The sequence below is a fragment of the Macaca thibetana genome, chromosome 5 (genome assembly GCF_024542745.1).
Source record: "Macaca thibetana thibetana isolate TM-01 chromosome 5, ASM2454274v1, whole genome shotgun sequence".
In the NCBI taxonomy this organism is placed as follows: Eukaryota; Metazoa; Chordata; class Mammalia; order Primates; family Cercopithecidae; genus Macaca; species Macaca thibetana.
The window spans coordinates 169,083,047-169,086,207 of record NC_065582.1 but is presented as its reverse complement, the minus strand read 5'-3'; positions in this window follow the sequence as shown (position 1 = coordinate 169,086,207).

Below are 3,161 nucleotides of genomic sequence, written 5' to 3'. Positions count from 1 at the left end.
CTCTAGTCAGAGGTGCCGTAGCAGTGAGTTCTTTCATGAAATGTTAGAAATATTGTATACTATTAACATATTATGATACAGTGTTGTAACATTTTAAATAAAGCAACATAATTGAATTTATCATTTTGAGATACTGTGATTCAGAGGTCTAGTTTGAAGTTCAGAGGTCTAGTGTTAAGTTCAGTTTATTTCAACACTGACTTAAATAGCTGTTATAACCGAAAACCTATAAAATTTCATTGACTCAAGCGAAGAGTATCATTACGTGTACTTACTAAATGATAAGTTTTGCAATCTCATCCACCAACTTTGTGAAATTCAGTAAAGTTATATCTTCCCTGACCAATCGATTCTCACAACCTAATCACAAAATGATGATTTTTGAACACATAATATATTCATATGGTATAATATTCAAAAGTGAAAAAATGAAAAGGTTCCCTCCCACCTTTGTTCCTGGTCACTGGTTCCACTCCCCCAGGGGCAACCAGTTCTACTAATACAGGAGCATTCTGAGCATGTAGATATTATTTTCTGACCCATTTTGTGCTTACTACCATAATGAATGCAGAAGGACATGGTTCTCCCACACCATACCTCCTCCACATTCCTCAGCCTTATTTGCTTAGAATTTCACTAACCACTTAATGTTAACTACAGTTGTAGTAACATTATGGTTCATGGTCAAAGAATGATCACAATTACTCCCACTTTCTTATACAACACCTGCCTCCCATACTGTTTTTTTCTTTAGTCACTACCTGCTGGGGATGCACTGGAGTCTGCACTGACCTCAATGTTCAGCAAAAATCTTGCTCTTAGGCCTTGGCCTTTGGGAGGCTACATAGCTAACTTCCACCTTCAATATTGTCTTCGTTATTCCAGAAATTGTACCTGATCAATAATATTGGTTTGGTTTTCAGACAAACATCATATCTGGTCAGATTAACAGCATCTGCAGTATTAATGAAGGAAGCATATTATTAAGGTGATGCTAATTGCTAAACTACACAAGTAGCTTGACATGGTTTTTTTTGCTCACATTAAAGTGACTGAGTTACTGGTCTCTGGACTTCTTTCCTGTCTAAACTGGATCAAGGATCAGCTCCTTCTATCTTGTGGGTCCACCATCCCCTAGAGCCTAACAGTCATCTGCATCCAGCCAGCAAAATGCAAAAAAGAACACAGAGAAGTTATATTCACTTCTCAAACAACTTGGCCTTGAAGTAATACTCCGATTCTGTTGTCACTCCATTGGCAAAAACTGATATGCACTATCTAGATATAAGGGGGTCAGGGAAATGTAATTTCTGGCTGGCTAGCAATTTTTCATAACTGTACACTATGAAAAGGGAGCACACTTTTTTTTAATTGTTTTTTTTTTGAGGCAGAGTCTCGCTCTATCGCCTGGCTGGAGTGCAGTGGCACAATCTTAGTTCACTGCAGCCTCCACCTCCCAGGTTCAAGCAATTCTCCTGCTTCAGCTACCCGAGTAGCTGGGACTACAGGAGTGTGCTGCCATGCCTGGCTAATTTTTTTTGTATTTTTAGTAGAGACGGGATTTCACCATGTTGGCCAGGATGGTCTTGATCTCCTGACCTCGGGGAGCACTCATTTGTAATGGACATACAATTACCTAGTGCAAATAATTCAGACTTATTGCAGATTATCTGTTTTGTTTTGTTTTGTTTTTTAAACAAGGTCTCTTACTCTGTCACCCAGGCTGGAGTATAGTGGTGTGGACTCAAGTTATTCTTCCATCTCAGTTTCTTGAGTAGCTGGGACCACAGGTGCATGCCACCACCCTAACTGGCTAATTTTAAAAAATTTTGGTAGAGATGAGGTTTCCCTATGTTGCCTAGGCTGGTCTCACACTCCTGAACTCAAGTGATCCTCTCACCTGGGCCTCCCAAAATGCTGGGATTATAGGCATGAGCCACCGCACCTGGCCTGAACATTCATTTTTAAATAAGGGTAAACAAAAACATTCCAGTTATAAATTGAAGTGAAAAAAATCTCACTGCAATGTAAGTTTTATGAAGGTGGGAATTTTTGTCTGTTTTGTTTATTGCTAAATTCTTAGTGCTTGGCACTGTGTAGGTGCTCAATAAATATTTGTTGAGTGACTAACTGAATGAATGTGCTTCTATCAATAAGCAAAAACATTAATGTGTACGTACTACAAAAGTAAAGTGCTACAAATAATTAATAATTGTGAAAAGTGTCAATGTTTTGTACAGAAACTGATACTGAGAACTTTCTGGTAGTTGAATAACAGGGAAGTAGAAGGATAGTATTTAAAATAGTAAGACTAGAGAATGTCTAAAAGAATACCTCAAAAATGTAAAAAAAATTTAAATAATAATTAATGGTAGAATAATGCAGAATTGGTGTGCTAACTTTCAAAATTTTAAACAAAATAAGTGTTAAGAATTGTTCGATTTTTAGTTAATTTATGCCACTTAGATAATTAGATTTAAGGAAGAAGTCCAATTTGGGAATTCTTCAGTCTTTTGGGGATAACTTAAAAACAGAATGTCAACTTTCCTACCCAAATTTCATGAAAACAAAACAAAAAAAAAACAAAAAAAACCCTCCAAAGACGTAAATGTCATATATGATAAATCCCTTTGAATTTGGATAAAATAAGGAATGTGAAGAAAAAAAGAAAGTATTAGGGAAAAATGAAGATACCCACAAATATTCTCTTCTCAGTAATCAAATTTGAAAATGTATATTAAATGTGAAAGCTAAAACTATACATCTTCTAAAAAAATGGGAGATTATCTTCATAATATTCAGGTTAACAAAGATTTGTTAAAGCATTAACCATAATACAAAAAGAAATCTGATAAATTAGATTTCATCAAAGTTGAAAACTTCTACTCATCAAAATATACCATTAAGAAACAATGGCTGGGTGTGGTGGCTCACGCCCGTAACCCCAGCACTTTGGGAGGTCAAGGCGGGCAGATCAGTTGAGGTCAGGAGTTCGAGACCAGCCTGGCCAAAATGGAGAAACCCTGTCTCTACTAACAACAACAACAAAAAACCTACAAAAATTAGCTGAGTGTGGTGGCACACAACTGTAATCCCAGTTATTTGGGAGGTTGAGGCACAAGAATTGCTTGAGCCTGGGAGGCAGAGGTTGCAGTGAGCTG